Source organism: Columba livia, chromosome 5 (genome assembly GCF_036013475.1).
Source record: "Columba livia isolate bColLiv1 breed racing homer chromosome 5, bColLiv1.pat.W.v2, whole genome shotgun sequence".
In the NCBI taxonomy this organism is placed as follows: Eukaryota; Metazoa; Chordata; class Aves; order Columbiformes; family Columbidae; genus Columba; species Columba livia.
This window is the reverse complement of record NC_088606.1, coordinates 62,684,122-62,710,389: the sequence shown is the minus strand read 5'-3', so window position 1 is coordinate 62,710,389 and position 26,268 is coordinate 62,684,122. Positions and strand designations below refer to the sequence as shown.

The following is a 26,268-nucleotide window of genomic DNA, read 5'->3' as shown; positions in this document are numbered from 1 at the left end:
AATTAGTTTTAAGTAAAATTTTTGTCTTAAAAAGCTGTTGCAGAGGAGAAACACTATAACTTGCATAACACATCAATTACTAAAATGATTCCTTAAGATCAATTTGAGTCAACTGTGTCATTGACAGCTTTGCTTAAACTCAGCAGAGAGCATTATACTTGTTAAAGGTGAAGCTGGACTCAGCTGAATTCTTCTATTTCTTTAAAAATATCGGCCATATCATGATCTTAAATGCTGGTAAATCCTTAAATCATTAAGACCAACTTGAAGCTGTTTTGAATATGTCCGTGTTTAAAACAAACAAAAAACCTCAAAAAACCAAACCAACCAAACAAAACCCCAAACCCAATCTATGCTGTAAATATTAAGCAAATTTCTGATAAGTTTAAAATTATTTTTTCAAACAGCAATATCTGAGAGGTCTTTTCTTTGAGGGTTTTTGGGTGGGATTATTTTAAGTTTCCTGGCTAAAAGTAAAATTGCAAGTGAATGATGGTTTGGTACTTTGTTTCTTTACCACCTACGATAAACTTTGGAGTAAAAGAATTGTGGTTCATTTCGGTGCTTAGTAAGCATTGCTGCATTGGGACGCAAAGCCCCTCTTTGAAGTAATATGTTGTCTTGGAAGATTTTCTGTGCAGATGAGAGGGGACTGGATATTTACGATAGACTTTATTTTAGAATTACATGATTTAAAGAAGAATGCAAAGTAGACCTTTATTGATCTGGAATTTTGTGTCCAGTTCTGGGCCCCTCAGTTCCAGAAGGACAGGGAACTGCTGGAGAGAGTCCAGCACAGGGCAACAAAGATGATGAAGGGAGTGGAGCATCTCCCTTATGAAGAAAGGCTGAGGGAGCTGGGGCTCTGGAGCTGGACAAGAGGAGACTGAGGGGTGACCTCATTGATGTTTATAAATATGTAAAGGGTGAGTGTCAGGAGGATGGAGCCAGGCTCTTCTCAGTGACAACCAATGATAAGACCAGGGATAATGGGTTCAAACTGGAACACAAAAGGTTCCATTTAAATTTGAGAAGAAACTTCTTCTCAGTGAGGGTGACAGACACTGGAACAGGCTGCCCAGGGGGGTTGTGGAGCCTCCTACTCTGGAGACATTCAAACCCGCCTGGACACCTTCCTGTGTAACCTCATCTGGGTGTTCCTGCTCCATGGGGGGGATTGGACTGGATGAGCTTTTGAGGTCCCTTCCAATCCCTGACATTCTGTGATTCTGTGATTTAGGTCATACCGTAAATCAACAATATTCAGGTTGAGGAAGACAGTTTTCTTCATTTTTTTGATTAAAAAACCAATCTTTTATAAGATATTTTATATGTTCTTTTATGCTACAATGCTAAATCCAACGTGTTACAGGTTTAACACATTTCTGAAGCGCTTAAGTCAAAACTCTTTGAATATTTTAAGCTTGAATGACAATTTCAATAGAGCTTTATATGAAAAAATGTGCACCCTTTAACTAGAACCAGAATGTTCTCAGTGTTTCGGCTTTCTGACGTCTTTCTGTCCCATAATCAACTTTAAGAGGGACTGCAGGTGGCTTGGAGGTAGAGAGAGTTAACGATTAATAAGGATTTACGCAGCTTTTTGCGTCACATTTTATTTCCAAATCATTTGCTAACAAGTCACCTAAGGGCTTAAAATCGACCAGGACAATAAACAGCAGGAGCCCATGGTTCAATTGATGCTGATGAACAAAGCAAATAAATTATAGAAGTCAAAATAAGTATTATTTCATTGGTTGTGCTTGATACTATAAAAATTGTGTTTATTGTAAGGAATACAAAGAACCAATTCAAATAATGATTTTTCTGTTGTAATTTAATGTGGAACCTAAACTTTCCTCTTCGTATTTAATACAGTGATTGTTCAGTTTATCAAATGTTGTTGTATGACTTTTTCTCAAGAACATTCACTCAAGTGGACATCAGGCTTAATATTTAGTTTTTTAAGTTTTTTCCTTTTTTTTTTTGATATAAGTCTCTTTGGAACTTGTCAGTACAGCAGGAAGTTCTTGGATCTTCAAATATTACAGAACCAGAAGAGCAACAAAACCAACCATTTCCATAACCATGTTGAAAGTTTCGAAGGAGTACAGTTTCTTGTGCTGTTCTTATGTTCTCTTTAAACCTCGGGATCCTTTCAAATAAGGTTAAGCCTTTTATAAACATTTGAGTGAAGATGACTAGTGCCTTTCAAAGAGACAAAACTTTGTTGAATGTGAAACGATGGGATATGTTATTTTCAATTTTTTTAACCGCCCTCTCAGGCTACTTGATTGCATTCACTTATATATAAATAATTCCCGTTTTTCTGAACAAAACTTTTCTTTCTCACTCCATAATTTTCCTCGCAGATTTCACATGGTAGTACTTACATCATTTGATCCATTTTTGCAATTGGTTGTTTACTGCTCTGCTTCTCCAGCCTCTTCTAATGCTTAAGTCTTTTCTGCTGAAAGTTTACCCTTAGCGTAGGGTATAACTAGTAGGTCTCTCACCAGCCTTTTCTATGGATGAGTTTTCATGTGTGTGAGTTTTGATCCACAGTGCTGGAAGCTATTTGATTTTCCTTTGCTTTGGGAAGTACATGTAATGGTATGAATGTCCTAACATTCCTGAACTGAGCGTTGGAAAGCAAATGGGTCAAAATGACAACTGTCATTATTCTTAAACTAGACTGGAGCTAATGTGATTTATTCTTTTTACATTTATTTTGAGTGCATATATGCAGTCTACTTCTGATTAATTTTAAGGGTCTTTGCAGGCTATGCAAGACTGTACAATTTAAATGCTAAACCAGTAGGTATTTTGGTTTTATTTTTAGTTAAGAGAAGGAAAGAAGCTGAAACTATAGTATTTAAATGTCCTCTGATTGCCATCATTATTTTTCTAAAATTGCTCTTGTGGCTCAAACAGAAGGTACATAAATAGTTAATGTGGTGCATGTTGTGCAGTATACTAAATAAATTGAAAATGTATTTTAAAAGTTTGCATGCTACAATTAGTATTTAAGAGTTTGGATCTTCAGTTTATATGGTCATATCACACCATCTTCTGAATGTATCATGATGAGACATGATGTGATTTTTCTGGTGAAAATATACTATTTGAAATGTATTTTTAATATGTGGAATAATTTGTATTAAGTGCATGTGTAGCAAAGCAAAACCACAGTATTCCAGTGTTCTGTAAAAATACTGGATATTGTTAGGAGTAAAAGGAGTTTCTCTCAGCTGGATTGGCTCACGCTGTTTCTGGTTGAGAGAAGTCAACAGGAACTTTGGTCATGAGGTTTGTTCTCTTCTTTCCTCATGCTATGGCTCGTAATTATAAACCGAATGCTTGCCAGCAGGTTGCTGTAGGAGATTTCATTGTTTTGTTGTGCTTTTCCCTCATAGATAAACTTGCGTGGTAGAGTGCTCCGCACTTTCTGTTTATTGAAGGTTGGGAAAGGAGCATTAAACATGGACTTATTACTGTATGTTTATGTGATTTTGGTGGCCCTAGATGAACTGATACCAGAATCAGGCACAGATCTTCAGTGTAAACAGAAAACATGCTGTTGTCAATCATGGTTTTTGTACAAGGGGTCTTTTAGGTTCAACAAACCAAGAGCATCCTCTCTATTTTCCTCTTGCTTATTAAGAATGTGTTCTATCCAGAAACCCAGTGCCCACATTACCAGACTCAAATCATACTTTCAGACCTCAAGGGCCTGAACGTTCATGGGGAGTACGTTGCTTTGACAATAATTGCAAGGCACTTGAGGTTGCCACTGAGAAATGGAACAGCCAGACTTCTTCACCTGTCTCAGAAAAGTACGTCTTCAAAAATTAGGGTATAACAGAGATTTCCAACAACACAAGCAATTACAGAAGAAAAGCGGGATGCAGAAAATTGAATTTTATGTTAAACTTATTAATCAAGATCTTCCTTCCTTGCCTGAGTACTTCATTTATCTTTTGAATCTGGCCACTTGATGTCTTCATCTGAATCTGAACTTAACCTTTCTCAGTTTTCTTAAAAGTTCGTATTTCAATTTGTTGCTCCGAGTCTTTTGTCATATAAGCCATGAAAACAATGCAGAGAGAGGAGATGCTACTGAGTCTCCATTTCTTCACCAAGTTCTGATCTCCCTTCTTGTTTACACTTTAAGAAATTGCTTGTTACTCTTTGTGTCTAAGTACCGGCATTTGGGAGTGGTAAAGCAGAAGAAAGGACCTTTCTCTGTTTTTCCTAGTGTTTTTTGATTTTAAAACCACTTTGCATGCTGCAGGTACAGTCTTTATTTTTTTTCCTCTTTTGTGAAGATGCAGTGCTAAAACTTTAGAAATTCTATACTTGGAAATATAATTACCTTATAACCATTTAATTAAGATTGTAATTTTATTTTTGCTCAGAGCATCACATAAAGAACAACCAGAATAAAAATGGAAACATTGAAACATGGACTAGGTTGCCTGGACAAACATGGATTTAAATTAATTGTTAATTTAGAAGCAATCCTTTAAAACTTTTCAGATTATCTTTTTGTTTGCTGTCTCCTTAAATCTGTTTCCTCCCCATTGAGAAAACAAGATCAGTGAAATTACTCTTTATATTTGGTACTGTGTCACCTGTATTGTAATTGGGTCTGATGTCTTCCTCCTTTTCTTTGTATAGCATTAGAAGTTGTTATATAAAATATGTGAAGAATTTTGTGGATTAATATCTTGAAAAAAACCTACGCCCAGTGCTGGAACTGAGCATATGAACTTCCATGGGGTAATGATGATTATCATCTATCCTCAAGTATTAGATATGGGCTATACTTCGTATCTTTATATATTGTCAGAGCTCTGATACTTGAGAGTTGCAATAGTGGTTTTTTTTTCCTATTTCATCCTAAAAGTCAATATACAAGGTCAAATATACAAAGGTTTGTATGTCTCCACTCTGTTTGACTTTTAAGATTAGTATACATTTATAATGAAGTGTCTACATTGACAGAGAGAATGTGCTGATGTATGAAAAATTTGGTCAACATTTTCTTTAAAGGGCATTTTCTTTTACCTGAAAAGTTATTAGAAACATCAGGTAGTTCTTAATGCAGGTTGTACTTGTAAAATATAAAGACTTTTGTCTTAAAACTAATGGGATAAAATAGTAAAGTGAAATGTTGGTGCCATATTAACAAAATTTAAAGGTGTTTTTTTTCTCTGTTTAGGGAAAACTCAGATTTAAAATTGAAAAAAAACAAATTTATTCTGAAGTATTGTAGGTATTAAAAAAATAAAGCTTTGAAAGCACAGTGAAGATCTCAAAACTGATGGCATTTTTTTCTTTTGAAAATTATGTGATTGGCAACCTGTGATTTTCATTTACATTTTAAGTTCCATTAAAGAGAAAGAACATGGTAGGAGGAATGTAAAAACAATACTATAGTTGCTAATCATAGTTAAAAGTGGTTGCACATCTGGGATGAGCCAATGTCCTAAGTGAAAGAGAGGTTACATTTGTGGTAGAAGACTAAGCATTTATTGCGTGGAAAAGTTGGCAAAGTCTGCAAGTTGGATGCAGAATTTTGTAACCTCCTGGAGACTCTACTGGGAAGGTTTTCTTCTTTAAGCCATTCAAAATAAACCTGCATTGTTTTGAAGAAGTTTCTGTACTGACCAGAAGATGGACAAGTTGCAGAAGGTGTTTGCTTGAACTTGGACTGAAGTGGAGCAGCCTGGAGAGGGAATGGCTCTTCCTTTGGTGTGTTGATGTTCTGCCAACTTTTATACTGCTTATTTCATTTTATAGTCTGGTTTATGGAGTCACCTACGGGTTTGGGATGATGAGTGTTTGCCTTGAATTAATGAATCAAAGATTCTCCCAGGTTGTTACTCACTTTCTTCAACTTTTTTTTGGGAAGTACTGGAAGAGAGTTGAAAGAATTGATTGAAATTGCTGGACTCTGACTCTCGAGTCACCTGTTGTTTGCTTTTGTCATGTAAGACAGGGTGTCAAACTCATTTTCACCGGGGGAGTAGTTACATTCATACAGTCCTAAAATTATGCTCAGCCATTTGAAGGCAGCTGTGAGGCTGATGTGGCCCCCGGTGAAAATGAGATTGATACCCCTTGTGTAAGAGTTTAAACTTGTATTTCCCCAGTGGGAAGACAAAAGATAGAAACATCAATGCAGCACAAGATTAGAGATGCTGATAAAAACGGGGGCATAGCCAAGGCAGCAAATGTGTGTTTGCTTCACCATTGTCCCCAGCCAGCTCAGTTTTAGGTGGTCCTGTCACCACCCCAGCTGTTTGTTCTTCAGAAAAGCCTGTGGCTGAAATACTTGTTCCCTCTTGAGATTAATCTCCTTTTTCCAGCCTAGACAAGTGCACCGGCTGATATTAGGGGGAAAAAAACCTCCGAAGCAAACCAAGCAAAACTATGCGTGTTTTTGACCAGTGACGTGTTGAAAATGTGATGGTCATTCTGCAGCGTCACAAATAAAACATCCGAAAGTTACGCGCTGCAATTTAAATGAATACGGCAAGTAAAACAGTCATCTGTATTGAGAGGATTAAGCTGCCCTATCTTTTAAAAGAAATTCATGGTTCATAGGCAATTGTACTTTGAAAGGGCAGTTGTTGCTTGTTGCTTTTCATTCTTTTTAGCATTTGCTGCTACTCACTGGAGGGAAAAGCTACTGGAAAATTAGGGCTGTTCTGCAGCTGAAAAAAGCATGCTTGCAATACATAATAGGGTATAATTTACTATTAGGGTATAATTTACTATTTAAAAGGCACTTGCAGATGATTTTTGCTTCCAGTACCTGTCTTCCACTCAGGTTCAAGTGCTGAAAATGGAGTAGACAACTTAGCAATGAAAACATTGTATTTTATGTAGTGAGCTATTCTTTGCCACACCTCGGGTACTTACGAGAATCAATTTGTAAGAATTTCTTCTGGCAAGTTTTTAGCCTTGTTACTTTTTTTCTTTCCTTCAGGTTGGTGCCAACCATCCTAATGCTTTTTCTTTTCAAAAGGAGTAGGTGTTAAATACTAATGTTGTTATCCTTTTAAATTATTATTTAGTATCATCCGAATCAGTGTTTAAGCTCATTCTAAAACTCAGTTTCTTGAATTTCATAACAAAAGATTGGCAAACTCTACAGGGGCTACAGGCAAACTGGATTTATTTTGTCTGTTTTCTTGGAACAACATCTTGAGCATTTTTTTGGTCACCCAAATTTTGTGTGTCTTCGCAGATCTGCAGAGCATCGCACAAATATTAAAATTATGTATTTCACATTCTAATCTCTGAAATTGAAATAATGCCTGTTCTCTCAGGAATACTTAAAGAGGTGCTCAAGACAGAAACAATTTGAGATGAACAAGACTTGCTATTCACACAAGAGGGATTTATTAGTGATGACATGAGCAGTCTCTGCCCAAGCTGCCCGCTGGAGGGAAGAGGGAGAGCAAATCCTCATCATCTCACCCTCTTGTCACTCTTCAAGTTCCAGCTCTAGAACTGTGAGGATGTACTCAATTTAATGATCATAAAATTTTGGCAAAACAGTGTATTTCTTCTCACCTCATATTTGGACATGACATGACCCCTGTTGTGGAAGTCCTCAGCATTTCAGCTATCCTGAAATGGAAAATATTATCGCTTATGGTTATATTTTGGCAAGGTGGTACGATCAAGACATATGTTTAGAATGGAAATGGTCAGTAATGTTTAATGCTAGCGTTTGATCAGGGTGGTGTAGTCTTATCTGCGTGAGACCCCAGATGACAGTTTGGAGAACCTGCTCTCAGATCAGTCTGTCCCTCTCTGGCCTGTGTGTCACCTGAAGAGCATCACCCGTCCCCTTCCCCGGGGATGCAGCTGTAGTTATCACAGCTAAACCTCCTTTTGTACAGAGCCATAGCTGGAAGGATTCAAGTATTGGGCTCCACACATGCACCTGGGTTTGGTCCATCCTCTGGGTGGCTGCAGCACTGAACCTGTAGACCATTAGCTATACAAGCGTGGCCCGTGATTTGCATCTTTTACAAAATTAAGTGTAAAGAGAGTATTTTAAATAGTTGCCCTGTAGAAGAAATTGAAAGGCAAGAGAAAGGAACTTGCTACTTAATGTGTTTATTAAAGAGGGAATCAAAGATCCATCATAATGCAGATTTTACCACTTGAATTTTACTAGCCTGTCTTTTGGGTAAAAGTGCTATAAATGTTTAAAATATGTCACTTTCACTCAAAATTACTTACTCTGGTTTTGGCCATACATTCTGAAAAACAAAAGAGAAATAATATCTGCCTTGTTTTGCCCTCTCAGATCCAAGTAAGAGGATATTATGAGGTAGAAAATACTATTTTTATACTATCACCTTTGTTAACGTTTTATTAGACATAAATCATGTAGTTTTGGGTTGCATAGTGACAATATGGTTCACCGTGTATTCTATTTTTATAACTTTATTTAAAACTGACATGTAACTTGCTGTACCTGAAACCCCAAGTGAGCCAGTTATTGGAGTGTAACAAAGTTTTGACGTCAGAACTGCTATTTATTCCACTGGCAACCATTAGCGATGCATTACCCTTTGGCACTTGTGTTTTCAGAAACATGGTTAAATTTTTATGACTGGTTCTGGCCAATTAGGATTCTTTCTCAATATAGAAATAAGGGAAGAGATATTTTTTATAACTTACTAAATGTAGCTTTCCAGAAACAGCATAAAAATATGGATTATTACACTCAGAGTTCACAAAACATACTATTGAGCCATACTTCAGATTGACTGCTTGCTGCACATGTGTAATTGAGAAGCAGGGGTTAAGCTGGGCTGCCTTGTCAAATGTATGAGCTTTTATTGGAATTTAATGTAATTACAGCTGAGTCACGCTCCCAAGTCTGGTGGCTTCCGTAGGATGTGAAAGGGGCTGAAGATGTAAGGTAGAGAGAATTGGGGAGAAATATGGGATGTGGAGGAAAATTGGGTGAAGGGGTGGGCTTGGCAAAACCAGATGTCTTATAGAGAAATTGCAGTAGAGGCTTTTGTTGTTGGCTTTTTCCCCAAAAATTTAACCTTGGGCAACACTAGGCTTAGAGTTTGCATGTTGCGTGCACTACACACAGAGTGAGGTGAAACAGCTGCCGAAGAGTGCTATAGGATACGATTCCGGGTGGTTGTTTAGGATCACTGTCTATTCTGGCAAGAAGAAATGTGATCGTGTACAAACAGAACCTACAACAGACACATTTTCCTTCTGTGTCATATTGGGTGATTGTCTCCTGGGGGCTTGGTAAGGTGCATTGTGTATTTGGACATGAAGTTGGAGTCGCCTGTCTGCAGAAGTTACAAAACACTTGTTTGTACAGGTTGCTTTACTACTGTACTGTCGATTTGTTTTGAAGAGAAGGGTCTTTTATATAAGACGACTCTTCCTTTCCTGAACTTTATGGATGATCTTGTGTTCTTTAGCTCAGTAGTTAAAATATTGTCAACTTTAGTCATAGGTTGTCTCCTGCAAAAACGCTTCTCTTGAAGTCTGGGTTCTTTATTATAATAGGCCAGCTTTAATATACTGCATAAATGGTTGTGGTTGCAAACTAAAGTTCCTCAGCTTTGACAGCCACATCCTAATTTTTGAAGTAAATAAAAGCTGCTTGATCTTTAAGTATCAAACATCTGCATTTATGTCTCATATAGTTATAATATGGTCTTCAGGTAATTTCAGGTGAGCAACCAATCTCTCAAGCATCCATGAGGGGGAAGAATTTTGTATATTCTGCTTCTAGTCCTTGTGTTTGCCACATGTGGAGCCTTTGACAACCCTCACCGCTATGTCCTGTGGTTTGGATGTTTGTTCTGGGTGCTGCGGAATCTGAGAGCAGACGCAGCACATAAGGGGCTCTACTCTCTTTTACCAACCTCTGATTTAGTGACCTTACAAAGTTAAGGGAGACAAACATTTTCTTCTTGCAGGGTGGTGACTGAGAAAATTGTTGAAACATACGGGGTAGAAAGAAGTAGTTGTGAGGACTGACAAAGAAGGGGTTTGTTTGCCCAAGGAAACAAATGGAAAGCCTGCTTAAGAGTTGATGGGGTTTGGAGACCATTAAAACAAAAAGGAGAAAATCTTCTGGATTCTGGAAGAGAAGGCAAACTGCATGAGAAGATTCCAGTCTCTTTGGGAAAGGCAAGTAGGTAATTAGAAGGGGAGAAAGGATATAATTGCCTAAGCAATAATGTGAAGGAGACATCAGGTCTTCCAGAAGCCGAGAGTGGCCTTGCTGGTTACTCCCAAGTGCACATTTTGTTTGCATCTGGATGCTCACTCAGAATTATGTACATACTGACCTGACATAACAGAACCTACGTTTTGAAGTTCGAAACATCAAAAAATATGGTTGTTTTCCTGTACGATTGTTTTAATATTATTTTAAAAGAAATGTTACAGTGGACAGATCACTTCCTCACACTTTTGTGCTTCGTGCGGGAGATCGTTAACAGTCCTCTGTTCACTGAAATATACGTACATTTTGAAGATATGTTAGCTAGTTGTTTCTGTAGAGTTGCCTACTCTGAATTAATATTAGTACGAGGTTAACTACTTTTTGAAAGAAGGAAAACTACTTTAAATCTCAAATTTAAGAATTACACTCCAATTTTAATCCAGCTTTAAAATTACTACGGAATATTTTTCCTGCCCTTTCCTGGGTGCTAATAATTTACAGATATTTAGGCAATACTTGGAACAGTCGTTTTTGGAAATCTGAATAGTGAGTGTATACTCTCTCTTGCTACTGCACATGCAAGAATCAGGGAAAAATCTCATCTGTTGGAGAACCTCCTGTCAAAAAGAAAATTGGATTAACCTTTTGAAAAGTTCTGAGCTACCTGTTCAAAATGAACTCATATTTAGGCTGTTACAACCTGCAAAATCTAGATACCTGCAATGCTGGATATCCCTGATAGCAGGTTTTTGTTGATCATGAGATATAAGGTTCCTGAATGAAGAAACTTACATCAACCTTCAGAACTGAATAGCTGTAATTCAGACAGTATATTCCTCTCATTGTCACAGGAATGAACAAAGTGTGTAACAGAAGAACAGTGATGGTCCACAAATTAATTTTAGGCAGTTTTTATTTTCTTAACATTCACCATTTTGTTGGCAACCAGATTAAACTAGAGATGCAAGGTACACAAGTGATTATTTATTTAAAGTTCAATTGGTGAGGGATTGTAACGGAAAAGCTTTTTGTGAAGAACTGAGTCATATCTACAGCTTGGTGTTTCAGCCCTCTAACTTCAATTGCAGTTTGGGATAACTGTGATTTAAGTGGAATTAGCTTCAGAAGTTGGTCTTCATTTGTGCAGAAATGTGAAATTTCAGTAATTTTGTATCACTTAGATGGGATTTGTAATGAACATGAGTATGTTTAGTCTGATCTCTATATGTATTAATGTAGTGGAAAAGAAGTATGCCTCAACTCTTTGGGTTATACATTGGTAAAGGAGAAATAATAGCAAGAAATAAGCATCCTAAGAAAAGGCAAGACTTCTTTGCCCTAGAAAATAGTCTTTTGAAGTGATATTTTCTGTGCTGAATACACGTTCATTGTTTAGAGAGAGTGTGGAAATTATAATGTCTCCAGAATACCTATAGGTATACATTAATAGGTATACCTATAGGTATACATTAATACCTACATGGAGCACTGGGGAAGAATATGGAAGAGAGCAGGAAATTCAGGCATATGAGGACAATTGAAAATCCATAGCAATGGAAGGATAAAAAGCAAGTCTAGAAGACAGGAACTATATGCAAGCTTTGCCGAATAAAATGAAGCATCAGAAAAATATCAAAAGGCCAAGTGACTTATAATTCATGTTTGAAGGGGACAGGACATTTTTAAGAGGGAGGATGTGAGTCAGAGGTAAAATGAATGGAAAAGATGGAAACGTAGAATGTGACAGGCAAAATGGCAAAGAATGGAAGTTAAATATTGGTTGACCATTCAACACCAGCAATTAAAATTTGTGGGCAAGTTGGGGATAGCCAAGAAGCAGCATAAGAGGAGTCCTCAGGTTGTCTTTGGGGTTTTTAGTTCCAAGTATTGAGTGAAAGACAGAATTTGATTTGTTTGTTTAGAGAGGAAAAGAAAAACACAAACCACAAAACCACCACCAAAACTGTGCATGGTTGTGCATTTGTCTCGCTTCATTTTTTGCTCTACAGCAAATATATATATATGTCATCTCTTACAGTTGCCATGGGAAGTGCTGTGGCTTTACACCTCTCTGTCCACTTCAGCATGAAATCGATCTGTGAAAATGCTTCTGAGTGTGATGCTGGTCCCTTCAGACTTGGCTCTTCTGCACAGTCTGGAACCTCCTGGAAATTACCCACCTTCTCCTATTTTTTTGGTAACATTGTGTTCAGCTTTGAGCAAAAACTCTGACTTTCTCATTTGAAATGGGCAATAGTTGCCAATGTTTGATTATATTAGAGATTTCCTTACCATTATTTTAATTTACAGGAACTTCTGTAACATTTCCTGCTACATTTGGCCAGCCAAGATTTTCTGAAAAAAAAATATTACACACTTTTTCTGCATGCAGGAAAGGCAACAAGGATGATTTAAGTCCTGTGGGTAGAGACTTGGTTCTCGGGAAGCAGTCTTGCAATATGTATAGTGCACAAAAAAGGAAATGTGGGTTCTATATGTTACATTCTTTTTTAAAAAACCCCTCATAGTAATAATCTACATACCTGTAATTTTTCTGATGTTTTTTTTATATGTTTTATATAAACTGCAGTTTACTAGAGGGACAGAGTATACTTTGGCATTGGTGATACTGAAGGAAATAGAGTCAAAGATGACTTTGCAGACTCAAGGAGAAAGTTTTCTGCATATCCAAAATCTGGTTGATCAGTGCAGAAAACCACCTTACTAATAAATAGGCAGAAAATAGTAGGCACTATGGTCTCTGCTTTTCAGAAATTGTACTTGGGAGACTGTTGACTGCAGGAATAGGAGATGATAATGGTGTGATGGGGGCTGTTCTGCCTGTATTTCTAGCACAAAGAAAGAAATCTGTGTTGAAAGAACCTTCTCATGCAGTCTTAGAAGTATCAGGAAAAAAGGCAAAAGAGCGAATGGGATGATACAGGCAGAAGTTTGATCAGTCACTCTTTCTAAGACATGAAGGCAGATGTTAACCAACTTTAAACTTCACTGCAGATTTCCTGATTGTAGGAATGAAACAGCTTCAACCCTGAATGATCTCCAAAAAGAAATTAAAAGAAGATAAATTGTGGATGTTAGAGACATGGGTTTTAAACAATGTCAAGAAACTACCTGGTGGTTGATTTCTCTTGATCTAAACCAAAATCAAATATCCTAATTCCTAATGGAATTCCTAAATTGTATTTTTCTTTCTTGTTTTTAGAAACCTTCTTAAGTAACAGGAATTGCATCCATAATCTGTCTCGGTGATTTTGTGTGGTTTATACATAAAGAATTTTTCGTAATGTTTAGTTCAGAGCTGCTTCGCTCCCACTTTTGCCAAGTATCCCTTGACTTGCTCTCACTTGGCACGCAGAATGACTGAATACTGACGTCTTTTTAACAACATCTTATAGAGATAAGCATCCTGATCCTCTCCAGCCTTCTTTTATCCAGAAAGAAAAACAAAACCAAGCACAACATTCAGTGTTTCCATATGAGTCATGTTTTCTAACCACCTTTTTTATTGGTCCCTGGATCTCTTTCAGTTTGTTGACTGCTTTGTTAAAGCACTGTCTGGAAAACTTGGCCCAGCACTTCTGGTGATACCTGATCAGTTCTGTGTCGCATGGAATACTTGATTCTTCATTTTGTTTATCAGACTTTTCCTAATTTTACTGTGAAAATATTTGCCTTTTTTTCCCTAGTAGGCTGCATTAGAAGATGATGCTATTTTGTTGAATGATGTAATTCTTCAGTTTTGGTGTGGGTGTTTTTTGGTTTTCTCCCGAATTCTGCTCATTTTGGCAGCTGTGGTTTTTCAGCTCAGAGCTGTCTCAAACTTTAATAAAAGTATTACTGTTGTGTCGGTATAGAAACGATGACTTGTACCAGGCCCAGGATCGGTGCCTGTAAAATTCCTGTGGGGTTACCAGCCAGTTTGGCTACAGGCTGTTTATAATAACTCATTTGATGTTGTTTAAACTACAGAAATTTCCACCATAACTTCCTAGTTTGCTTAATGGTCTGTAGAGCAGGCAAGATCCAGCACTAGCTGTGCTCTGTACTCACTGCCCACAATCCATTGTTTTTGCAAGGGGAGTTGGAAGAATGACATTATTTCTCTTAACCAAAATAATTGGCTTCATGTGACTTTTTTGCAAAATTCTTATGTAGCTTTTTTTTTGTCCTTATATATTGGTGCTTCAGTAACCTTGAAACAGAGATGGTTGGTGCCCCAAACCCATCAGTGTTTTTAAGAGGCATTTGGACAATGTCCTTAGTAACATTCTTTGACTTTTGATCAGCCCTGAGGTAGTCAGGCAGTTGGACTTACATGATCACCGTAGGTCCTTTCCAATTGAAAACTTGTCTATTCTGTTTTTCCGGCCTTCTGTTTTCAAGGTGTTTTGTAAAGCGAGCCAGGTACTGATGGAAACCCAAGTGCAGTAAGTGAGGGCGAGCAGAAGACTCATTCCTGTCTAAAACACTGGTATGTGAGTGCTGTACACATGTGCTTCTGACATGGGGTCATCTTGTACCAGCTTCAGAACTGTGAGAGAAATCTGGTTCAGGTCCTCCGGGTCATCAGCAAAAATCTTCTCACTTCAGTTAATATAGTGTGAAGAAAACAGATATCTACAAAAGATGTGCCAGACCCTTGCCATGCAAAGGGTCATTCTACTCTTCACTTTAGACATGACCTTAGTGTTTTTCAGAGCAATCCGTGAAGAGGTAGTTTCAGATATAGATCAATAGAGATAAATGGTGAGGTACATATTTTGAGAAAACCCCAAATATTCTTTTGACATAGTTTAAGCTTTTGCCTGAATTGATTTGCTCCGGCCCTTGTTTGTAAGAAGAATGATGCATAATAGTTGTTATTAAATGAGCATGTCTTTTATCCCCCTCTATAATATAACCAGAAGTCTCTGATCATCTTTTCAGCAGACAGCATCTTCCATAAAGTTTTATTCATGCGTTTTTGTATCGGATAACTCACTAGTTTTATGGACAAAAGCAGTATGATGTCAGAACTGCTCACCGTGGAGAAGTCAGTCCAAATGCGTTAATGTTGAGCAATCAGACTCACAGAGGAAGTTCTTCCGGCAATAATATCTGGATTCTTTTGTAAGACAGAATAGCTCTGGGATCACTTGAGGATTACTTTTCTAAATCAAATCGAGCTATACACTTTGAAACAAATCTAATAACCGTAGTGTGAATATAACACAAAAGTCATTGGTATTGCAGGAGGTATGTGGTGGGGATGGAATTTACCGGGCAGAGTTTTGCAGAGTAAAACCAGAGGTGTGCTTGTCCCAGCACTGACAACTTCTGCTGGATGGTTTGATTGGATTCCGTTTGATTTTATTTGATATTTCATTATTATGTCTTTTTAAGTTTCTTTTATAGAAGTTTTTCAAGCATGCCACCTTAAGGTAGAGTATTCTTTAGATAATACATCACACTACTGGAATGAAATACGAAGGGATTTCTTCAGTGTTTCCCATGGGAGATCTGAAACCTTACCAGAGCACGTTGTAGGAACACCAGTGGAGCCATCTAGTGTCTTTTGAAGAATTTAACAGATCACCCATGTTTTTGCCATGGCAAAGAGAAATTTATTTGAAATAAAAAAGTAATTTTTCCCCTCGAAGTGCTGGCGCTTGTATTTATATTGATGTCAGTAGTCTAGCTTGTGAACAGGAACACAAATATATCTGTATAGTAACAAAAATGAAACTTTCTTCCAGTGAGGGTTATTCTACTCAGTAATGAATTGTTTCTGCTATTATACCAAATAGAGAGCAATGAAACTCCATTTACTGACACTTTCAAAGAGAAATGATATCATAACTAGAAAAATCACTGATTTTGAGAATGTGCAAAAATACTGAGCTGTAAAGCAGCTTGTGCTTACAGTTCAGTTCTTAAATTTTTCATGTCATCAGGTAATGATGAGAGATTATTTTATATTGCCCAGAATCCAACAGCAGAAACTTTGAGTGTTGTATTAGTGCCCTGATATGGAAAATGAACCCGCTTGAAGAAAATATGTAAATGATTCAGGACTAATTTTTTAGCTTTTTGTCTGACAAAACACAACCAAGAATTAATGTTCCAGAGCTGTGTCAAACTACACTTGTTTTATAATTGGACTAAATACATGGTTGCTTTTTCTTAATTTCAAGCTTATAATTTTTTGGGAAAAAAAAAAAAGGGATCAGTGATCTATAGTGTTGTTGAAGACTTAAATAATTTAAAACTCTTTACCAACTTCATGAACAATTTGCAGTAAAGCTTTTCAGCTGCCCGAAGGGCTGCCGTGTAGCTGGAGTCCCAAGTTTCTGGGCCACAAGTTAAAAGGCAGAAAATTCCAATTAGAGATTAGGGGGGAAAAAGCGATAAGGGTGGTAGCACTGGAACAGGTTGCCCAGAGAGCTTGTGGAATCTTTGGAGGTGTTTAAGGCTTAACTAGACCTGGCCTTGAGCAACCCTGTCTAATTAGACCTGCATTGAGCAGGGGTTGGACTAGAAGACCTCCGGAGGTCTCTCTTGACAAGTTATTCTCTGGTTTTGTGATTCCCAGGTAAAAAAAGATGATACATCAGAAAAAAATGTTCTCCATAACAGTCTGAAAATTTGTGGATCAAATGGATTTTTTTGTGTAATTCCAGTTTTGGAAAACTTCAGTTTAAATAAATGCCTAAGCAGACTGTACCTGTCTTCTGAAGCCTGTTGAGATCATGTTACTGTGTATTTTCTAGCATCTCAAAGGGCATTCAGCTTCATATGGAAATTACCTGTAATTATTTGAGGTATAAGCTCTTAGCCTCTACTAAAGCTAGTAATACAAAAGAAAGTACTAGTCTGATTGAGGAATCAGCTACTTACTCTGTGAAATACATAGAAAACTGCACATAAATGTAGAGAAATGCAGCCTACAAAGTTCCAAGCCATGGAGCAGAATGTTAATGTTCTTTTCAGATAAACCAGTTCTCTTTTATTCTGGGTGGAAAGATATATAGTTAGAATACCACTAGAGTAAGTTGATTTGGGATTTGGGTGGTTTTTTTAGGGTATTGCAGAACTCTCCTTTTATATCACATTAAGTTAATGCCTTTAGACGATTTTATCGCTGTCTATGGAAAAATAGATACTGAACTTTTCCTTCAGTAATGTTCAAAAGGTGTTGACCTTGGGATCCTAATTATCCTTTTGTAGCAGCAAAGGGCCTTGGGAGTTGCTTAGTTGCTTTCTCTTGAATTTAAAAAAGCTGAAAATGATTTTATCTGAGAGCAGTGTCTCTTTTGAGTTTGTTATCAGAAAGCAGCAATTTCCGGTCAATACCAGTGTTGTATTTTCTCCAAGAATCCCCAGTAATCACTTTGATTGGGAAAAATGAGGAGAAAGAAGCCTTTTCAGTGCTAATGTTGTATTTATGCATCCAGTTTAAGTTTTTCTAAAAGTAAAATGAATTGTTTATACCTGAGGAGTATGTTATTATTAGGTTGGAGTATGTTTATACCCATATAAAAGGTGTAATGTGTATATGTCTTGATAAGTTTAAGTAGATGTGTTTTGGATGCACTTTACAATGGAGAATAACAGTAGCTGTTCAAATACAAACATGCTGTAAAAGGCATTTAGATCATTGAATCCAATTGCCTGGTATTACATGCTGTTGCATAATTTAATCTCCTTCACTATGCTCTATCTTAAAAGTAATTAGGAGTTCTATATGTAGTGCTCCAGCTATTCCAGACTCTAATTTTTCATTATATGAAACTTTATTTAAATTTCCGGTTAAAGCAGTTACTTAATTTAATTTTAGATGAATAAAATTAACTGATAGTTGATTAATATCTATTAGCTCTTTTCTCTCCCTGGCATTTAAAATACTTGGTGGAGAATATTAACATCTATTCTTGGCCTTCTTTTTTGTATGCAAAACAAGTCTGGGTTTTTTTTTTGTACTTTCATCTGATAATAATAGCTCTCATTTCTTCTAGTCATTCCATTAGGGCTTCTCTGTGCCGGTTCCACTTTGAGCTGCTCTCTTTGGTAAAGCTCCCGGAATGGCAAACAGAACTCCGGATGAAGTCCTGCCATTCTAATTTTATTTTCCTAATGAAAAGACTTCTGACTTGTACATCCTAGGATTTTGTTTCTCTTTTTTTATGACTGTGTTCATGCTGCTGTTTACTGTTCATTTTACAGTCAAATAAAACTTCATATTCCTTTTCCTCGTGGTTATGCCCAGGTGATGAGATTTTTCTGGCACCGCAATCCATGATTTCATATTTGATGCTGTTCGACTCATCGTATTTCTCTTTGGTCATTTCCTTATGAACTCTGTCATCCTTTACTGGGGTACTTGCAACAAATCTAAGTTGGCATTGTCTCTTCTAGGTTAATAGAAACTCAACTACAAATACTTTTTTGATTATGGGTTTTTCAGGATCACGTTTTGTGATCTTTGAAATGGTTTTATGCTGCAGCCTCTGTTCTGGTAGCCTGACCATCCCATTTCTATACATCCACATTGTTTCTTCTTCATGGTATCGTTTTAACTTAAGCTGTTCATTTCGGCTGCTTGAAAAGAATCACACTGCATTGATTCCATGACTCTTCTTACCTTTTACACCTGGTCGAGTCGACTGTCCATTTTGTTTTAACTCTGGAAGTTTTCTTCTTTTACAAGTGGGTTTGTTTGGTTGGGTTTTTTTTAAATGAATCTCAATTGGATATATTTTCCCAATACAGAGAAACAGAGCAGTAATTTAAAATTCTGTGTGCTTTCAGGATCAAAATTATTCAATTAAATATTCTCTTATTTCTCCAAACACAGCTTCATCCTTTATTTTGTCATCTGCAGTGGCAATTAACTACACCGTGCATGTAGTCTGTGAACAGAAAATAACATAGGTGGTTCAAATTAGGGTATTTCACCGAAACCAGTAATTATTCTTATTTCCCATATTTAGCTCGAAGATAATTAGCACAGTTTCTGGATGTTATTATGGAGGGAAGTCCATTTCAATGCAGCATCTCATGACTTCTATGAATTAAAGATGTCAATACAAGAAACACTGGTTGGCAGGAAAGATCATCACTGGTGAAATGCAGCTAAATTTGCCAGGTTTTAATAGAAGATATTGCATCAATGAGATAACAGGATGAAAATTTAATATAGAATTGCCTGTAAGATTCTATGTGAATGCCGAGCAGGTGGTGTCTACAGAGCAGCAGGATCTTAATGGTTCCTAAACAAACTAGTTTTGTTTTTATGATTATGTTCTGAAATTGAAATTTCTAAATTAGAAAAAAGGTCAATGCCGCTGGGCAAGTGAATTGCTGCCAAATTGTGTTTTGAGACAGCATTTTAAAACAGAAGCATTCTTACAGTTAGGATTCCATTCTTTTGTGTAACCTTAGTAGTTTTTAGGAATTTAATGGTTATCATCGTAACTAAAAATCTGTTATCTTAGGGGATGTACCCAACTTTTCAGATACAGTGCTTAAAACTCTTGACCTTCTGAAGGTTTTGGTGTGATGAACTAGTAAAATACCTCTTTAAAATATGCATATAAACCTTATAATCTTTAGTAGGATTAAGTACGTGATTTTTTTTCCATTTCAATTTATGGATTGGATTGTGTATTTCAATGTTCTGAGAAACAAATATAGATTTAATTGTGATTTTAAGTGGTTTGTAAATTCACACGTAACAAGTACAATTTAACAAGGTAAAGTTACCATTTTATGTAATGAATGGGTAGTAGAAGCAAACAAGTCTTCTGGTCTAGGTTTTTCTGCCTTGATATAAGGGTCACGCTCATTTCAAAGCAAAGAGCTCACAAGTGAAGTACCACGTGGACATGTGGGTAGGATATGCAACCTATTTATTCATAAACTATCTAAATAAGGCTACAAATTGGTGGCCTAATTGCTGATGATTGTTGATTAGGCTATATAACCTCATATGGCAAAAATTAAGACTTATTCTGAAGAAATGACAAACCTTACAAGGCAGGCAGGTGAAAAGACTTTTAGTTAAGTATTAATATAATGTGATGTAGCAAAAAGCATGTGAAGATTACTTATGTAGTGATGTGCTATGAGGTGAGCAGTCAGTAATGAAATACTGGGCTTTAATATGAAAACTTAACACTTGGTGTTCACTGGTGGTTAGGAGATGGTGCTAACAACTGCTAGGGGAGGAAAAGAGACCAGAATAGTGACTGTTAGCCTGTCATCTGAACCCATGATATCGTATTGTTAATTTTATGCACAGTTCTTGTTCTCGTGTGTCAAAAAGGGTCAGCCCTGGTACTGGCAAAGATACAGAAGAGCAAAGCTTGGTGGCTTCTGCAATTTCCAGCTGAGTGACACCCCCACTTCACTTCTGCCCTTATTTGCATTCCTGTTGTCTTCCGCTTCTCGTGTTTCTCCTTCTCATGATTAGGAGCTTGTAGCTGGGAGATGTGATGCTGTCCAAGTGTTAAGGTGGGAGTCAATTAGGGGTGTAGACGTGCTCTTCTATGAGATAGCTTAGGTAAGAGTGACAGGAGGGAGGAAAAAAGTTGCTTGTTTCATTTGTAGTAAATTCTTGATGCCAGGTGTATTCATCCTTAGTGTTCTAAGGTTTAACTGCGAAGAAATAGTTTGTCAAAGGAAATAAAAATCCTGTAGGGATTTATCAGGCCCCTCTAATACTGCTAAAAATTAAGAAAAAAAAGCTTTTGTGGCTCCGATTTGTTTTTCCATTTACTGTGTCATAGTATTGCCACTGAGTTGCGAGGTCTAGACTCATATTTTGATAACAAAGCAAAGGTTATGCAAATGTGTTCCAAGTATCAGTAGCAGCAGATCTGTCAAAGCAATAATTATGCACAATCGTGAGCAAACTCTCTCCTTGAATAGAGCACTTCAGACTGCCAGAATTTGTGAGGTATTGTGTAAATATGCTCTGTTAGCTAAAGAAAATGTAACAATAGTTTCATTTATTATTCGGTTCTGCAGGGAGGAAGAAGAGATGCTTTTTACATGCTGTATGTTTAGGTTTTTGTAACAGTCTTACAAAACGTAAATCAAATTGTAATAGGAGTCATTTTAAAACAATTGAACGTGTGGGTTGGAGGAAGGAGTTGCCTTTTGATAGTTCATTGCATGTTGCTTATTAAATCGTCAGTGCACATTCTGTTAACTTCAAGTTTGTGTTTTATATGCAGATAAATATGTCAATAAACTAAACCTTTTATTCAGCTAATGAGTGAATACCCTTAGAAGCTGCATAGCTATTTTCTAATCTTGGAAACCGACTACAAGATTATTTTGTGCTTTCTTCATAATCCTTTGTTTATGAACAGATTACTATGTATTTCTGAAGTTATTGGTTTACGCGAGAAAGCACTAGACACTAATAATTTAACTTCCTTTGCTAGAAAAATAATTTACTTGATCTGAGATTCTTTTATGTGTAAAAATTCCTTCATTAATATCCATATTATGCAGAGAATAGTTAATTGCTGATTTGGGTAAGGTAGAAACAGATTTAGACAGCACAAACCAAATTGTTACATGGAGGGAAAGCAGTTAGTAGGGAAAGTACACTTTTTCCTTCATTTATCATACAGGAGAGACAATTTTGTGTCTTTTGAAATAGTAACGTTTCATATCTGGTATTTTGGTCATTATACATCATTGATCATAAGTGCTCAGTAGTTGATCAGTAAAGCTGATTGAATGATAAATCTGTGTGCTTTGTCCCCAGTCCGAAACCCTGAATATTTCAGAATCATCTGAGATTGGGTGTTAACACTGTGGAAAAAGATGCCGTGTTCTGCTCGTTCCCTACATGTTTGTAATTTTGTAGCACAATACTCAGCCTGGACTGAACTATTAGTTCTCAAAGAGATATATGGGCTTTTTCCAGAGCTGTAATTAAGCTTTTATAAAGGTAGGAATATAATGACAAGATTAGTTTATAAGTTTACAGATGTTATAGGTGTTGTTTTTTCTTGCAAACATGAAAACCACACCAATTTCCCATTTGTCAAAGGTCATTTAAAACTTTTTATGGAATATTCAGATATGTTTTTTGAGAGGGGTGTTGCACTGAGGCGGTTGACGCTCACAATGGTTTCCATGTAGGATGCTGAGACTTCCCGGGATTTCTACCTGGGCATCTTGGTTTGGTTCCAGGTGTACCCAGCGCAGTGCAGTCATGAGTAGAAGTCACAGCTACCGAGTGACCTCGGTCAATGAGTCAGTGACACCAAACAATGTCTGTACCCATATCCCCATTACCACTGGTGCTAATTGGCACCCTTGTTGGCAGTCTCAGTGGAGTTACTGAATCCAACAAAGCATCAGATGAGTGTCCCTGTTTGATGTGTTCCAGTCCTCTCAAGTAAACTGCCTATTCTGGTTGAGTAGAAGGTAGTTTTCACTGTTGACAAGGGATCATCACTTCCCAACTTGCTGTGTGCTCATACGTAGAATTTATAGTGGAGCAATGGTGAAAGATCAAGAGCAGGTATTGTTATATGCACATAAAAATGCTGGAGCACCATGAAAGCACAGTCATGCATTTCTGTGAAATTACTGGAATGACTGATGTCACAGCAACCTCAGTGACAACAGAGAGGAACTAGAGAAGGGAAAAGATTTTCTCTTATTTGTAGAGACCATATTCATGCTTAACTTTTTTCCTTTTCAGCTGAGTAAAATAAAAAAGAAATCTTTTCATAAAGTGTTGAGGAATACCAGAGGTTTAACTGAAAGCAGAAGAGCCTGAAATACATGAGGAGACTTTGAACTCTTTCTCATTCTGCTCTTTCATATAATTGAGGTGTGGATCCAATGCCGTCTATCAGAATTACTATGCTACGTGTCATAGTGTAATATAATAAAATACTGTTATGACCTGAACAAAGGGTCCTGAACCCACGGTTCTGTGTTATTTTCCAACCGTAGCAAACAATACAAGAATTTTGCAAACTCTCGCGGTTGTTGCGCAATAAAATCTATTAAGGCCCCGACAACATATGTAGCAGCTGAAATAACACTTTATTATTTTTAAAATTGGCTGCATTGTCCATGTTCCCAGCGTTCTTTTAAAATCTTGAATACATTTTTCTTGGAAAACGTCAAAATTTGTAAAGAGGGAGTGAGCATGTTGAATATTTCGAGAAGTCAGAGATTGCTTGACTGTAGCAGTTGGGAATTTATCAAAATTACCGTGCTATTACCGCACACACACACAAGCCAAATGGGAGCTAAACATACGACAGGTCTTCTCTGGTTTTTTACATCCTCAGACAGTAATCTCTGAAATTATCATAGCTTTTCTACATAGGTATCTTCAAGTCGTTCAGTATTAAACCCTGCAAATCTTACTTCTCTATTTATAAGCGAGGGGCTAAAAAGCCCTTCACAGTTGTTTTATGTTTCTAAAATATTCTCAATATGTAAAGTGCTGTTCAAGTATTAAGTTTAAATATTTTCTCTTAAGTGAGACAATTGGATTTGGGCAGATTGTAACCTTCAAAGATCACCTATAATGATGAATATGCTGTGTGACCCTTTGTACTTCTTACAGCTTTTAAGGGTATCCCCAAGACCCCCTATAAAGCCTCCATGTAATCTCCATCTGTAATATTTTGATATGCTCTGTCTTCTTAGGCTTTTTTGAACTGTAAGCTTGGCTGGTTTATTTGGTATTTAGGGATGTTTTCTGGTTTACCTTTCCTGCTTTTTCCACTAAGCGTTGTTTTGTCAATATATACCCTTTATATTCTTGCAATATGTAAAGGGTAATAGACAGACTTCCACACTAGATAAATATGGTCATGGAACATAAATTGTCTAATGCCCACAGAAAACATTGGAGCATGGAAAAAGAAAGTAAAAGGAATTTCTACATACCTGGGGAAAGCAGGAGGCATGTCCCTGTAGGAAATAAACGTTTTTACTGTACACAGTTTTTTGTTATTTATTTGAGGTTATTCTGGAAAACGGATTTACGGAAAGCAGAAGGAACTGAGGCTAAATTAAGCATTTTTAGATAAAATCTTGTAGGTAACAACAGTTATTTGAACGTAGGTGTAAAGAATAGTAGACAAGGGAAGAGTTTGTATTCTAATAAATGCTTTTGGATGCTTGGTAAATGTGTCATGCTCATAGTCTAATAGATTAGTCCTTGTCATCACTATGATCATTGTTACTGTCCTATCGAAAAAAGGGTTGATGTTTGTATTTCCTTTCATAAGGTAATAAATCTTTCAGAGCTGTGTACTTGGTTTGATTAATTGAAATGGATGAGAGTCCCAAGCTGCTTAAAATAGTTTCTTCTAGTCCACAAAGAAACAGGAATTCAGAGAACTGGCCTGAACATTGTAATATAGTCACTATAATGTCATGAAAAGCATCTGGTTTTAGTAAAGATTTATATTCACCAAGACACCCATATCCACTATTGACACACAAAATGTAGTGTATAACATGGTATAGACAGAAGCCATAATTTCACACAGCTGAAAGGCTGACATCAAAATGTCAATCTAATTCTTTTTCAATCTTTTTCAATCTTTTTTTATTTCCAAACTTCAAAACATTTTTCAGCTCTCTACCAAAGAGTAAATTTCTGCTTCCTTCAAATATACATCTTTTTTATTTCCCTTTTCCTAATCACAAAATACTGGCAGACCACAAATCAAAGGCCACTGTCCCAAACATCTTAGCTGTCCAAATACGTATGACTTGTTTAAACAAACTTCGTCAAATTTCTAGCAAGTTATAAACGTAGTTTAGCATAATTTTTCATATTGGCTGGGAGCACAGAACAGCACGTGTCCATAGTCACTGACATGGGTTACTGTCTGCTGGGGAACTAGACAATGACCATTTATAATATTTTCCAGATCTCGTTTATTTTTGTCTCCCACATTCAGAATTTTAAAGTTCATTCCTTTGCACAACTTGTAAAGTGAGAAACACTGCCCAGTTGGACCAAACGGTACAGATTTTAAAGAAAATTCCTCTCATTATATTCAGGGGAAATACAATCTCCAAGCTATACCTAGATAGCTTCAGTTAGTTTAAATACGTTAAGTGGATCGTGGTGCTTTTCAGGAACTGTCAGTGCTTATTAAGGTGAATAGTTGTATTTAATTACAAGCTGGACACTAGTCAATTAAAAAATGTGTATGTGAGATCGTGATATCCCTCATGAAATCTGTTCATTCAAGGTATTTCCTGGTTTTTGTACTATGTTAAATAGGTTGATTCATTCTGCTTTAATGAGGATACCATTGTGTAGCTAAATGTTCTTCCATATGGTTGCGTTCATAACTTCTTTTTTAACAGAGCTTTTTCTCTTCTTTTTTTTTTTTTTTTTGGTTAATCTTGGTAGCATTTTCTCCCACCAGTTGGATGGGTTCGAAAAAGGTTCCAATTCCCTGTTTGTACACTGCTTTAAAACTGTAGCCACTGGAGTTGACTGAACTGTGTCATAGTGCCAATTTGCCTCTATGTTAAACTGACCTGAAAGAAGGATTAGACTTGAGATGATCTTTTGAAAGAGTTATCAAAATTGCTGTGATACTGAAGTGTCAAAAGAAATATGGGCAGCTCTTCTTTTGTAGCTAAAACAGGAGTTGCTCTCTCTGTCCACTCACTCCTGCCTGTGTAACTGAAACAAAATTGCGCGTTAACCTTGCAGACCTTGTAATAATTCGAATACTGACCAGTGGGACTGAAGAGCAATTATCCAAACCGTAATCAAAGCTTAGATGTGGAAACAGTGGCTGCTTGTTAGGGGCAGAAATATATTGTATTTTGCAGGTACTGCTTAAAAATGAAGCAATACGTTGGTTATTCTTTTTAAATCTATGAAATTCACAGAAACCCAGAATGTCAGGGATTGGAAGGGACTTCGAAAGCTCATCCAGTCCAATCCCCCCATGGAGCAGGAACACCCAGATGAGGTTACACAGGAAGGTGTCCAGGCGGGTTTGAATGTC

At 36.9% G+C, this 26,268-nt stretch overlaps 1 protein-coding gene across 11 annotated transcripts in view; it reads left to right on the top strand.

Annotated features, from left to right (window-relative positions):
- Window positions 1–26,268, top strand: part of METTL15 (methyltransferase 15, mitochondrial 12S rRNA N4-cytidine) — an 85,793-nt gene that overhangs the window by 47,172 nt on the left and 12,353 nt on the right. The gene's annotated exons all lie outside the window — the stretch shown is intronic.